Source organism: Mauremys mutica, chromosome 5 (genome assembly GCF_020497125.1).
Source record: "Mauremys mutica isolate MM-2020 ecotype Southern chromosome 5, ASM2049712v1, whole genome shotgun sequence".
NCBI classification, from domain to species: domain Eukaryota; kingdom Metazoa; phylum Chordata; order Testudines; family Geoemydidae; genus Mauremys; species Mauremys mutica.
In genome coordinates this window covers 70,979,413-70,994,320 of record NC_059076.1, presented here as the reverse complement: position 1 = coordinate 70,994,320, position 14,908 = coordinate 70,979,413, and the positions used below count along the sequence as shown (strand labels likewise).

Genomic DNA, 14,908 nt, shown 5'->3' with positions numbered 1-14,908 from the left:
GTCCTTCAGCCCACAATTCCCACATCACACTGTCAGATGCCAACTTTTTCATTTTTATTTCATCTTGTTTGAAGTTGGGTTTCATCATTGGGCTTGTAGTGGTAAATATAGTATAGAGTAGGGAAGAATAATTCCCTCTAGTGAAAGAATTACTGAATGACATTGTAAAGCCTGTGTTATGCAAGAGTTCAGACTAAATAATCCTAGTAGGTCCTTCTGGCCTTAAAAATTATTAACTTTTGCTATTCTCTGCTTCATTCTGGTCCATTTTTGGTTCCAGGTCCAAATGGGTAAAATTGTTTAAGAATAATTTTCATAGCCTTAGTTTTTGGTTTGGAAAGAGAGTGGGTTCCTCTTTCATGTACTCTGAAAAACGAAATTGTTATGAACTACTGGTACTTTACTAGCCTAGCAAGCAGCAGTATTAACTGAATTTCAACTCCAGCCTCCCAGTCCCCCTAAAAAAGTACCTCCAGGCAGATTTATACTCCCCAGATTTAAACAATGTAGGTCAAATATCTATGGAGAAGTTTCTTCTCATGAAGAGGTCAGTCATGGGGGCAATGGTACTTACCTTTATAAAGTGTTTGAGATCATCGAATGAAAATTATAAGTATTAGTATTATGGGGATATGAAACAAAGAAAGAATAATATTGACTAAAACTCAAAGATTATTTATTGTAATAAAGTTCTTATTTTGAAAGAAAATTTCTTATGAGCAGAAAGAACATGGGGTAATTTATTATTATTTGCAGTGAGTTACCCAAAGGTACCAAGATCTGTGCTTTCCTTTTTCACAGACATTTCTGCCAAAAATATTAAGGGGAAAAGAAAGGGGGCCACTGCTTTATGGTCAGCAGATAAATACTGATCCCACCTCCACAGTATCTCTATATTTGTCTACAACAATAGATGATTGTTCATGCATTTGCTAATCTTTAAAAGCCCTTTTACTAGAGCTATGTCAACACTACAAAAAGCACATTTGAATAAAAACATGAATTATCAGTATTTATGACTCTTCTTTTCATTGTTTCTTTCCCATGAATGCAGTGACTTTGTTTACAATAATATTCAAAGAAAGAAGTCTTGTTCATGTGTTTGCACTGGTCCCATTAACAATTCCAGATTGAAATCTCCAATTTTCCTACTGTTTACTAAAATTTCATTCATCTAATCCAGGAAGCAATGTAACACAAAAAGTGACTTAGCTGGCAAATCACACAATAATAATCTAATACAAAATTTAAAAAAATGTTTAAAAAGTCTATTGTGTAACAAATTCTTGCTAAGCAAGATATGTTTGAATTTTTTATGTACTTAATTATTCATGTCCTGGCTTTTTAGTGCATGGACTTTTTAAGAGGCATGACCAATAAATACATTGTCACTTAGCAATCTTAACTTGTTTGTGTAATAATGTTTGCTTCTGAAGTTGTCCAGAGTGGCTGGAGATGTTTTGTACTAACCCTTTTTTGTGTTACAGTTTTTAAAATTTAAGTGAGGTAACCAAATCAACAGATTAATAAATTAAAGGAATGAATGCCAAAGTAATGGCCACTGTGGAGCCATGTCTCGTTCAGTGCACTCCTTACAAGATGTTTACATTCACTATGGCTAAGTTAGTGACGCATGCATGCATAGCTTTTATCCAAGATATAACCCTCCACCCACCATGATATCTGAGCATCTCCCCATCTTTTGATGTATTCTTCCCCTCACGGCACCCCTGAGAGGTAGGGGAGTGCTATTTATCCCTATTTTATGAATATTAAGGGGGTCATCAAACAGAAACAAAGTGATTTACCTGAGGTCATGCAGGACGTCTGAGGCAGAGCAGGGAGTTAACTCCAAGTCTCTGGCGTCCTAGGCTAGTGCTCTAACCATTTGGACCATCCGCTCTTTAATTTTAAGTGCTGGTAAAAAGCGCCAAACTTGGGGCATGAAAATGGGAGAGTTCTGTGGCTGAACAGATCTAGAGAATGAACATCAGGTACCAACCACTATCTGATGAAGTGCAACTCCTATCTAAACAAAGGGGCAACCAATGGCTCATTTTAGTTACATTACATTCTTTCTTTAGTAATTGATTTATTTTACAGTTGAAATGCTTGCTTTTTCACGTATTTACCCAGGAATCTGAGGGTCTCCATCTGATTTATGACTACTTGTCTATCTACTCCTTTGTGTTTCTCCTCACTTAATGATTCACCTCTGGGAACCAAACATTAGATCATAAAATAAGTTAGAAATATTAAAGAATCAAACACAATGTAAGGATTCCATTTCCAGGCTGCAGTTCTTCTAAATACTTTGCTAAATCTTTAACCCCATAAAAATGTTCATCGTTCAAAAATCTAAGTTTACGCAAGATTGACAATAATTGGTTTACAGTAAATCTGTTCCTATGCTAGTAAATTAAAATGACTCACTCTCCACAATAATTTTGTTCCCAGGAATATTTGATTCTTTTGATTAAGCAACATGTTATGTCCGTATAACATTCATTTTATTTATACTATACCCTGGCAAGCTTTGTAAATGTCACCAGGAAAATGGACATGTAGCAATCTGATAGTCTAAGGACTAATGCTCAACCTCAGATAAGCAGTGGAAATTAAACAAGTCACAGTCTAAGACTTGGTCACATTTCCATGATAACAATTAGAACTAAGGAGTAGTATGCATGCATTCGTGGACAGATAGTTTAGGTGGGAAAAGATAGATACGGGGGAAAACTGAGCATTCAGCTCCAAAAGGCCAAGCTCAGTTTCTGATTAATAAGAGCTTGGGTTTTACCCATTCACTGATAAAACTGTCTTGCTCAAGGGGTGAGGGGTTCTTTAATATAACTCAAGCAACATGAAAATGGGATAAAATAGAGCCCCTTAATTATTGTCAGGTTCTTACAATAGTTGTAAAGTTTCTAGAGCAGGGGCGGCTCCAGACCCCAGCACACCAAGCGCGTGCTTGGGGCGGCATGCCGCGGGGGGCGCTCTGCCGGTTGCCGGGAGGGTGGCAGGTGGCTCCAGTGGACCTCCCACAGGCGTGCTTGCGGTGGGGCCGCTGGTCCCGCGGGTTCGGTGGAGCATCCGCAGGCACGTCTGCGGGAGGTCCACCGGAGCCGCGGGACCGGCAACTGGCAGAGCGCCCCCCATGGCGTGCCGCCCTGCTTGGGGCGGTGAAATCGCTAGAGCTGCCCCTGTTCTAGAGCTGTCACATTCACCATTCAAAACAGCAAACAGCCAAATAAGCTAGCCAGAGGAACAAAAGTAATCATCACAGCCTTCACTAAGGATCTGAAAGGCTCCCATTAACTTCAATGGCCATTAAAACTATGCCTTATCCCTCATGTGCTTCCACTGTGTGTACATACACTGACTACTAAAATTCCAGAAATTGTTGATGGTAAGTCTGTCTGTGATACAAAAATCTGAATCACTGATCACGGGAATCTTGTTTCCAGCAATATTCACAAAGTGCTAAATTCATAATCACATGCTAAAATGCTTCTCTCTATGTTTGATCCTTTCCCTTCTTTTTGCATTAACTTTTCACCTGCTCTGTTTCATTTGTGTCAGACAATCGCGGAGTAAGTAAAACTGTTTTTTATTTCACCCTTTTCATTAAAGGAATGGCAAAATACCACGTAGAACTCTCATGTTTGTGTGGTTAGACTTTGGCAGAGGTTTTATTATCTTAGACCAAAACGTTTACAGTGAAGTTGTAAAAGGAACCAATAATTTTAACGCAACTAGCTTCTTTAGGTTTGATGCACAGAAAATTAGGAGTTGTACAGGAAAGTTAATCTTTCTTGGGCCTCCAATCCATGGAATAGGACCGGTTACAACTTGAAGACCAAGCTTATTTTTAAGTAGCCAATAATGAGGTAGGGTTTGGACAAATGAAACAAAACAGAGGTTACTGCCATTTATAGCTTGAAGAGATAGGCAATAGTTGCCTATTGCTCTGGTTGCCCTGTGCCAATCTTTCAAAAATGTCAGAATCCCATTTACAGACAGACTGGCCTGTACTGCAGTGATACATGTGAAATTTAGAGGTAGTGGGAAGTCTTTTTTAATCCTTCTGTGGTCTCATAACATTGTACCAGAGACCAGCCTACTAAAATCTTTACTAATTCATTTGCTAAATAAATTACAGTATTTTCAAAGTCTATAGGAAGTCTATAGAAAGTCATTAAATGTTTGATATACATTTGAGAGTGAATTTAGTACTTTCAAAAGTGAGAGATTCACAGTGCTGATTTAGGTCAGGTGCTATACAAGTTTCCCCACATGCTACTCTATTTGCCACTGTGCCTTAAGTCTTATGTACAACATTCTTTACAAACGTTACAGGGTAAGGTCCCCACAATAGGTGGAGTCTTTGGGATTTAGTTATGACCCTGGGTTGCCAGGTGTCTGGATTTTTTTTACCAGAAAGTCCAGTCAAAAAGGGGACCTGGTAGTGTCCGGTCAGTACTGCTGACTGGATGCTAAAAATCCAGTTACCGGAGTAACCACAATCAGCCTCCCCACCAAGAGGGTGGGATGAGCAGCAGCTGCTGCCTGGAGTAGCGGCTCAGCTGCTGACAGAGAGAACTGGCTGAGAGGTAGGTACCAGCGCTGCTGCCTGGGGGAGATCTTGTCCACCTCTCCCCTTCACCCCGCCATACCCACTGATTGCCCCTAGCCACTCGCTCCAGGGACCAACCCATCTCTGCTCCACCATGCCCCCAACCCCTTGCTCCTTTTCTGAGCTAGGGCCCAACCACTGTGCCCCAACTGAGGAGGCAGGCTCCACCGGGCTCTGCAGGTGTCAGGTGAGTCCCGGGGAAGGCGTGGGGGGTAGCGAGCAATGGAGTGAGGGGAGCCTCAGGGGAAGAGGTGGGGCATTGGTGTCCAGTTTTAGCAATTAAAGTTGGCAACCCTACCCATACCATGAATCAGATCAATAAACAGTTTATTCAACCTAGGTGCCATTTAGTTCAGTTTCAAACCTTCTAGTCTGAGCTGAATGGGGCAAGAACATAGATCCAAGAACTGCCTCTGGACCATAGATTTTTCTATTTCAGCAATCCCTTATTCCTCACTAGAAAGGGAGATTACCACCATATTTTCCCCAGTGAGATCATTGCAATACAAATAAGGAGAGAAGATTCATTTATCTACCACTGAAATACTGCTTCCTTCAGAGGGAACGCAGCAGCAGAATACCACAGCATCCTGAGCTTGACTAGATAATGGAAAGCTCACACTGCACAGGTACTGGCTCTTATTTTTCTGGGAATAAACAGCTACTCAGAATCTGACAGCTACTCTTGTGCTACTACAGTCTTTATGTAAAAGAACAAACAGTTGTGTGTGAGAGATAACAATAGGCAGCAATATTGAAAAGTAAGTTAAACAAATCTTTTATTCTTCCTGTTATTTTCAGGACAAAAACAGTGAGCTCAAACTGAATCAAGATGACAACATATATGCTTTGTCTACAATCAGATTTAATTATTTTCTTCAGCCATAGAAAAATATAGGATGGTAACTAAAGGCTACTTAGCATTTTCTTAATAAACTCTTCAAGACCAACAACAAGCCTTTAGCAAGTACAGCATTCAGATATCAGCCAGCTGAAATAACACCACATAAGAACATGATAGCATCTCATATTCATGCAAGTTAAAATTACCATTTCTATAAAACATCTGATAATTAAGAAGAGACATCTCCCTGCCCTCAGGAGCATGCAATCTGAGCTAAAGGTTAGCAAATCATAGAAATGGAGTACTTCTTAAGCAGTGCTTGTATTGAAGTTGTGGTACATTAAAATACGGAGCCAGGAGATAAGTAGCCTGAAGAAGATCCCAAGCTAGCAGACAAGACTCAATCACCAAATGTGTTTCTGTGCAGTGGGCCTAGGATTTGTTTTTCTGGTGATGACACCCGTTTGTTGTAATGGGTAGGAAATCCATTTGCACGCATCTTACTTTAAGGCAAAATCCTTCTTGGCTGAAGTAAAGAGGTGTCTGACAGATCTGATACACAAGCACATGCCTAGAAGCAATAGCACCAATACTAGAGAAGGCTGTTGAATTCCTTCTGGAATTCTTCTGTTGCTAAAATAAATTACTGTCACACTCTCGTATTAAGTTCACAGACTTAAGCTGCCAGAAATACATGCTAAAATATATAAAAGTGTGTATGTAGATATATAAATTAGTAACAACCACCACTGCTAGTAGACTCTCAAATGCCAATTAAAATGAAAAATTGGGGGGAATGTACATTTTAAATAAAAAAAGTCAGTTTCTTCACAACAAGTGATTCTGTTTACCTTTTGAATTTCCAATTTCCTAACTAAAGAAAGATGTAATTTTCCTTTTAACCTTGGACATGCAACTAGTTTCCTTGTATACAGCAGACAGCTGAACTGCAATGATGAAGACTGGTAGGAAAGGGTTTCGTAATCTACTATTATTTGTTAAATAGTAAAGGAACACTTTACTTTGCCTGAAACAAACTGAACACAGCCAAAGCCAAACTAAAAAGTCAACCACAGCTTCACCACAGGATGAAATGCAGAGGATATTTGCTGACCATAGTACCCCTTATCTCTGGCCAAATGAATGGGACAAAGAAGGGAACCACTGAGAGAATGGCACACATATCCATTAGCAAAGACAAAACAAACTCAATTCTAAGCAATACATGAGTGGAATGCTAAAACAGAGAGAGAATCTCACAAGAGTCAGGAATTCAGAGATAAGGTTGCTTAAATTCCAATCTCTCTTATATTTCCCTCTGCTTTAGTAGTTCTCCATTTTGTCTTTTTTTTTTTTAAATAAAGAAACAAAAGAAAAGAAGGTAAGGCCGAAACTTTTCTAAGTATTCCACAAAACCATAGAGACTCTTTGCTGTTTCTACATTTTTATGTATGTTCAGGACTGTTCACCATGCAGTATGAGCAAGCCTCCTACAATCCATCTTTTCACTTTGATACCTCTTTACTAAAAAGTACAAACCAAAATTAACAGGAAATAAATGTGTCTATAGCAATAAAAGTAAATTATATGATCGTGAATAGCAGAGGTTGTCCGAACTGAGGGACAATAACCAAGCAAATCAAAATGAAGAATTATCTATATTTGGCTTTTTAAAAATCACACTCTTCGGCTAACTTCTGTGCTCAGTAAAATCTATGCAAATCCAATGAAGCCAATGGGTAAGACTGGAGGCAGCAGTTCAGCTCTATAAGTAACTTTAATGAAATTCTATGAAACAATTTTCCTCATCTGATGTGTTTTTACTTGGTATCTTTAGGTTAACCAGTCCCAGCAGCAACCTAACCTCATATCTTCCCAAAGGAGCAGCTTTACCTGTTAAACTAAATAAGAATCTCCAGTTGATATTAGTGGTATAGAGTCATGACCAAATTACATTCTGCATACCTATATTCAAGTTGAGAATAGTATTTGTATCACAGTAATTCCCAGAGAATCGAGACTCCATAGTGCTAGTCACTCTACAGCAGGGTTTCTCAAACTGGGGTCGCCGCTTGTGTAGGGAAAGCCCCTGGCGGGCCAGGCCGGTTTGTTTACCTGCCCTGTCCGCAGGTCCGGCCAATCACGGCTCCCACTGGCCGCAGATCACTGCTCCAGGCCAATGGGAGCTGCTGGAAGCGGCGCAGGCCGAGGGACATACTCCTTTCTCTAAAAGTTTACAGTCAAATTTAAGACAAAACATAGAGCTGGTTGGACAAAACAAATTTTCCTATAAGAAATCTGAGTGAAAACTCTTCAATCAAATGTTTGCAATTGAAAAAAGTGTTCATTTTCCCATAGGAAGATTCAAATCGAAATGTCATTTGATTTTTTTTTTAAATGAAAAAAACTAAAACAAAATGTTTTAAATAGAAATGAAAATTTTCATTTTAAGATTTTCTACAAAAAAGCCAAAATTTAGACAAACATTTTTCAGTGAAAAAGCTTACTGTCTGAAAAATGTCAATCAGCTAAAACAAGACATAAGAAGTTGATGCTATAATGAAATAGAGGGAATGAGGAAGGCAAATAGTGGCTGTGTTAGGCCACAATGCACTTCATGATTGAAATGCAACTATCTGAGCAGGTTGTGGCCTAACGAGTGAATTGTGGCTTTTTCTGGATATAAAGCCTAAAACACCAGATTCAAACGTATCTCTAATTGATTGAAACAAAACCTTAGACCCAAACCCTCCCAGAGTTTAGCGTCAAAAATCGAGATCTGGACCCAGAATTCCCAGATGTTGATGTTTCCATATCTGACTCAGTATAAAGTAAATTATTCTTTCCTTGTGCTCCCTGTCTATCTGTATGAGCCTCTTGCCTTAGAGACTGCAAACACTTTGGAGGAGTATCAGAGGGGTAGCCATGTTAGTTTGGATCTGTAAAAAGCAACAAAGTCCTGTGGCACCTTATAGGCTAACAGATGTATTGGAGCATAAGCTTTCGTGGGTGAATACCCACTTCATCTGTGTCTGACAAAGTGGGTATTCACCCATGAAAGCTTGTGCTCCAATACATCTGTTAGTCCATAAGGTGCCACAGGACTCTTTGTTGCTTTAGAGGAGAAGGATCGGTCTTTGTGTTTGTATAGCACTTAGCATAATGGGGTCCTGCTCCATGACTGGGGCTCCTAGAAGCTACCATAATACAAATGAATAATAAATGTGATTGAAACTTAGATTTAGATTCAGGGTTCAGAACCAAGGTTTTGGTTCTATTCATAAGACATTGTTGTCCCATTTTGACCTGAGCAGGTAGTCAAAGTTCAGGGCACTGGGGACGTTCTAGCTGAAAGTAGAAATTGATTAAATCTGCTTTTAAAAAAGCCCTAAGACTCTTCAGCCAACAAACCCAAATGCTGTTTCTGTAGCTTTTTCCAGGGTCACACAGTGCTCACTGGCAGCTGGGCTTTCATTTTTCTGATCCTGAAAAATATTTATACCAGACAAGGAAAGGAAAACATGCACCATCTCTAAGACTATATCCTGATATTTTAATCTAAGGTTCATGGAGTCCCCCACCCCTCTGTGGTATTGCTCCTCTTGTTCCTCCTACTGTACCTTTTTCCCACCTCTTGATGTCTTTTGTCCTAGAAGAATCTGGCTTAGGCTATGGCTATACTTAAAATGCTACAGTGGCACAGCTACAGCTACACCACTATACAGTGTAGACACCCGCTACAGTGATGGTGGGAGTTCTCCCATCACTGTACTTAATCCACCTTCCCAAGAGCCAATAGCTAGGTCAACAGAAGAAATGCTATTTTTCCTATTCTCTACCTCCCCCAAACCCAATGTGTGGGCATCTCTCAACAAGAAGTGGAATTGGACTTTAACAACAGCTGAAACCTAAGGGCCGACATTGACTTTCCTAAGGGCTAAAATTGACTTTCCTTCATCAACAAGGACATTTAATACCATCAAACCAGTTGTTTCTAACTTCTAAAGACTGCTAAAATAAAGATTTACTTAGTGTTTTGTGCTTAAGTGTTTTACCTTTTATATTCTCCCCCCACATATTATCCATGTTTAATAAATGTTCTAAAGATTTTCTTCTTTGGTGATATAAAAAGAAAATCAAGTTCCTAGTAACAAACCCTTGAACAGAAATTACTGTTAACTGTGTTGGTAAGCTGATCCTCAGCAGGGGAGTGACCACATCTGTGTCAAATTTCAGTCTCAAAGCTGGACTGAAACATTAGGTTTATTATGAAAGTTCTGTCAACCTAGCACAGAGCTAAAGGGAGAACACTACTGTGCATATGTTTTGTCTCATTGCACAATGAGAAGATTTTTTTTAAAAGCCAGCATCACAGACAACAGGAGGAAAATGTCCCTATTAACTGACAATTTGCCCAAAAAGAGAAGTTACTTTCTCAATGAACAATGATTTGGTGTCACCTCTGCATTCACATTACCTGCCCATCTTCCCCTCTACCTAACGGTTCTAAATAACTTCAAAACTACAACTAGGGAGAAGGAACTGAAGGGGCTGGAGGCTCAGAGCTGTCCTCTTACACAGAATAGAGTGAGGATGTTATCCTTATGCTAGATTTCTCAGGCATCCCCCACTCCTCCCACAGACATGGCTTTTCAAGGCAGTCCTGAAGCTTAACACCAGAAGTGCAATATCACAGAAGCGGGAGTAGACAGAGGGTCTCAAAGCAGAATCAAGGCTTTCATGAAGAGAGCACGTGTCTGAAGTGTTCGTTGCCACATGTTTAATGTACACAGGCTTTAAACAAACAATCTCCAGTTGTTTATAGCCTGGAGTCTCATGAATTTTGTCAATTTTAATAACTGTGCATGGTGATCAGCAGAAATAACCTCAGGATTTGTAGCCATTATTAAAAATAAAAATGGCTATCATCCACCTTTGTTCTCAAGGGAAGAGATGTCAGGCTGCCCTCACTTACAATGGCTACCATTTCCCTAAAGACTTTTCAGTCAGCAGTGAGGCTGCCATGGTTTCCAGTAGGTTGAAAGCCAGGATCCCCTTACTTATGATGTTACCCCTGTGCTAACAGTGGGCAGAAAGGGACACTCACCATATGTCTACAGTGCAGCTGGGAGAATGCCTCCCAGCCCAGATAGACAGACACACACGCTAGTTCAAGCAGAGCTAGCACATTAAAAATAACAGTGTAACATGGCTAACCACCAGACTATGGACCCAGGCAGTCAGGAAGGCTTGTACCTGATGGGGAAGAACATACGAGCAGGAGAGCAAGTAAGATGGCAGCTTCTCTACGTCAAGGAACATGAGCAGCCAGTCAAAAAATCTCATATTTTAAGTCAGTCTCATGATTTTATGGAATCTCACTCATGATTCCTGAACTTTTAGGATAGCAACACTATGCCTAATTCTAATCATGACTTCATTTGGACTACCTCATTAGACACATGCTTAAGTTGAAATGGGGCCATCGTTATCACTTAACAGTCTAGAAAGATGACAATGTTTCACTCCTGCTTTTCCCTATGACTTTTTAACTAAAAAATAAAAACAAAAAAAAAACTTACATAAGCACTTTTCTTTAAACTATTTTACTTTTCTTCAGTCAATACTTTGACACTGCTGAAAAAAAATGCACTTCTTGCTTGGAAGAGAGCTTTTCTTAGAAAATGCAGGGGATGCAAAAATGTACATCAGAGGTTTTTCAATAGTAAAGGCAGATTCCTCCATTATCCCTTTTCTATACTATAATGCATTATTGAACACTTAAAGACACAGCTGATGGAATGTATAGTATTAATAGCATTATAGGGAAAAGTTCTACTTTTTCATTCAGGATAATTTATTCCATATTGGGCCAACTGGAAACCTTTATCAAGGCTGTCAGTATCATTAGCTCCTTTATTCTGAGGCAAAAAGCAAGGGCATTGGATGCATATTGATCTGATATTATTCCAAGACTTGGACAAGATTTGTCAATTAGAGAAGATAATTCACATTATCCAAACTTTGATGCTAATTTGATTTGGGATTTCTCATCCACAAACTTTTACTTTTCTTGATATTATTCAGATATGTGGATGAAACTCCAGCAGTGCAAGAGAAAAATAAAGAATGAGAACAGGATGTTAACAGCATTCTCTATGTATTTCATACATAGCAGTCTCATGAAAATTCATAGGTACAAATTATTAATGGGGCCCCTTAACTATGAACATAGTTAGAGATCATCAATTCACAGGTGAAAACAGCATGATTATGGTTCAGTCTACATATGCAGTTACTTGGGTACACTCCTACAAACTCTGATTTACAGAAATAATTCTTATCCAAGTAGCCATGTTTGAATAAACAACAACATTTAATTACTCATCAACATTTATATTGCACATTTCATCTGAAGATCTCAAAACACTTTGTAACTGTGAATACTATCTCCCTTTTGTAGAGGGAGAAACAGAGGCAGAGACCTAATGATGTGCCAGATTAACTCAATTACAACTGAGAGTAAGAAGTATGCAGAGTCAGGCCCAGATATAGTTTTTGGTATAGGCAAGTAGATGTGCTTACAGATAATTCTTGATCCTGCAAGGTGCTGAGCACTCTGGTCCCCATCCAGCAAAGCACTTAAGCACATGCTTAATTTTTGATACATCCGTAACCCCCTGGATGTCAATGGGATTAGGCACATGTTTAAAGTTAAACACGAACTTCAGCATTTTGCTGGATCAGGACCAGTGTCCTGAGCACCTTGCAAGCTCAAGCCCATATTGCCGATGTTGAGAATTTGGCCTCTACTGTATAGTTATAGAATACTCTGAACCGAACTAGTTTGTGTGTTTAAAAAAAAAAATCAGGTTCAATCATAAAACATTCTGAAAGCCAGCCAATCCATCATCCTGTCAAAATGAGACTATCCTGACTGCTCTGAACGCTACTTTACCTTTCAGCAGTGCTGTTGAGTACCGAGTGCAGAGTTGGTTTGTTTCTTCACCTGTTCAATTGGTGAGATTTTCTGCAGGCTTCTCCATATTTTTTAATCTCCTCTCCATCTGAAATTAAAAGGATGTGATTAGGCTTATGACCAGCAAAAACTCATGTATCAGATTTTGGAGGGGCTTCAGAACTGGCAAACAACTTGCTGCAGCTTTAACTGATTTAAGCATTTCAAAAAAGTGAAATTCTGAATCTTTCATCCAATTTCAATAAACTATTAGGAAAGCGGTACATGGAGAATGTTATACCATGGAATCTCTGGCTAAGTGAGAAATTAATAACCATTCAGGGCCAAGTTTTTCTGAAGTTGCCTGCCTGCACTTTCACCATTTTGCATACATAAAACTTCCTTAGGCATGCAGAAAAGGGGTGAGCCAAAGCTCATTGAAGTCAAGAGGAGTCTTTCCACTGACTTCATCAGGCTTGGATCAGGCCCAAAATGAGCACTCATTTCAGTCACCCATTTTGCAGTTGTAAGTGTAGCAAACTTAATTTAGGTTACAGGTTGAAAAGTTGGTCCTCAGGCGTCACTAAGTTTCTCAAATATTTAATGAAACCTATTTTATACACTATACTTGTTGTAATGTGGTTTAATAACTGTGCAGAGCCATGCTTGATGTTTAAGCCTTAATATTAATAATAATTTACTATTATACAAACACCATACGTGACTTGTGTGTGAATGGCAAATATAAAGATAAGTGATGAAATCTTCTCTCCATTCAGGTCAGTGGGTGTTTTTCCATTGACTTCAGTGGGTCAGGATTTCACTCAAGTTCTCAGCTTTCAGTTTTAAATTAGACCAAAAAAGTAAACACAAGGATCACAGACAGCAGGTTGTGGGAAACCAATGGCAAGTGAAAGAACGAAAATAGAGTTGTTTGGGTTGGGGGATGCAATCCCCCACAAGGCTTTCCAACAAGGAAAGAGATGTGAAAGCTAATTTAGTAGCTTATAGTAGTACTGCTTTAAATCCCCAAAACTGGCATTTAAAAATCGAATCACCATTGCTGAAAGCAATATCTTTACATTTAATAATTAAGTTATATGGTAATATTTTACTATCAAAATTGTACTGAGGTTTTACATCTCTATAGTAAGATATGAGTATAGAGTTTTATATACTGGGACAGTAATCTAAAATATACACTTAAGAAAGATTTTTAAAAATATAAATTAAATTACTCATATAATTTATGTATTTAATCATATTTAGGACATTATATAAAGTTCCTCCCAGTTCAAAGCTCACTGAAGTAAATTAAAGACTCCCTTGATCCTTCTAAAATACTATCTTTGAAAGTCTCTCACTTATCCAAGAACGGGTAGATAAACTAGATTATGGAAACTGGGTCAAATGCAGCTAGTGGTGCCGTAGAAACTGAAAACACATGACAACTCTGGTCTTTCAAATGGTTATTCCCTGAAGCAAGCCAACTGATGCATAGCTAGTAAAACCATTTGCTTATACAGTCTGGAAAGAAATACATTAATTGACGACATTTGTTTAGCACATTGTCGTATGCCATTTTCTTTTGCTGTCCAAGTGATTTTATCAGGAGTATTTAAAAGATAATCAATTTCCAGTTATTAATACTGTATTGCTAAAACTTAGGGTAAATGCAATTCATGTATGTATTACTTAGAGATAAGTACCACAATGTATAGAAAGGAAATACCCTAGGAAGCAGCAAATTGAATGGACAAGAACAGCAATGGATGAAAAATGCATATGCGTGTTGCTGGTTTTTAGATACACTGTTGTTCACTTGTTCAGCATAGTATGTTTCACTGGCTCTGCCAATAGTTATGTTTAAAAAAATCCCAAACAATGGATTAGCAATATATTGTTGTGGGAGGAGCAAAGGGTACTTCTTGGGGTTAAGGACAAGATGAATTAATTGATGGCCCTATGCCTGAGACCAATAAAGCCCAGCATGTTTGAACCACAGCAAAGACACACAGTCAAGACTGTTATATTTATGATACTGTAACCTTACTCTTTTTTTTTAAAAGCACTTTTGTGCTGTGTGTGTCTGTTGTGAACAAGTCAGGTCATTGTCACACGTGACCTGTCGCATGTTAGGTCGCATATGGCATTGACAGAACTTGAATGCTCTGTTTGTTGGCCAATCTCTGTGCAATTTGTTTTTGACTGTACCCTTCTGCTTATAATTAATAATAAAGAAATAAAGTTGTCTAGTGAAAGTATCACAGCTGGCCCTTTGTAAATCTAAAATGCCAATAGCTACTTAGTTTTGCATTTACACTTCAGTGAGAACAATGCAGCAGTTTAGTTCCTAGTTTTTTTATTAGTTTGTTTTTGTTTTTTGTTTGTTTGGGTATTTTTTAAAAAATATGGTTTGAATATGGTTTTATTACAGAAAGATAATTTGTGTTTTAAAAATCCAAGCAAA

The 14,908-nt window shown here is 38.6% G+C and overlaps 1 protein-coding gene across 1 annotated transcript in view; it reads right to left on the bottom strand.

The window, feature by feature from the left end:
* Positions 1 to 14,908, bottom strand: part of TLL1 (tolloid like 1) — a 383,094-nt gene that overhangs the window by 322,087 nt on the left and 46,099 nt on the right. The window contains exon 3 of the mRNA XM_045020036.1: positions 12,439 to 12,547. The gene's annotated coding sequence lies outside the window, so the exon portion shown is untranslated. The remainder of the gene's footprint in view (positions 1 to 12,438; positions 12,548 to 14,908) is intronic.